Below are 245 nucleotides of genomic sequence, written 5' to 3' on the forward strand. Positions count from 1 at the left end.
ATCAAACTAAAAAAAAGCATATTGATTCACTGGCAAAACATTAGTGTCAAAATAGTGTTTATTTAATTTGTTTATCAGTGTTTCGAAAATAAACATTGAAATAAACTACCATTTCAATTCTTTTTATTTTTTAAACCATTTTAATATATGTATTAACATGAAAACTAAATTATCAAACATACTATTAGAAATATTTAAAGTATCAATAGAAAAATATTATTAAATTAAGTACATGAATAATTAAA

The sequence above is a fragment of the Arachis ipaensis genome, chromosome B08 (genome assembly GCF_000816755.2).
Source record: "Arachis ipaensis cultivar K30076 chromosome B08, Araip1.1, whole genome shotgun sequence".
Lineage (NCBI taxonomy): Eukaryota > Viridiplantae > Streptophyta > Magnoliopsida > Fabales > Fabaceae > Arachis > Arachis ipaensis.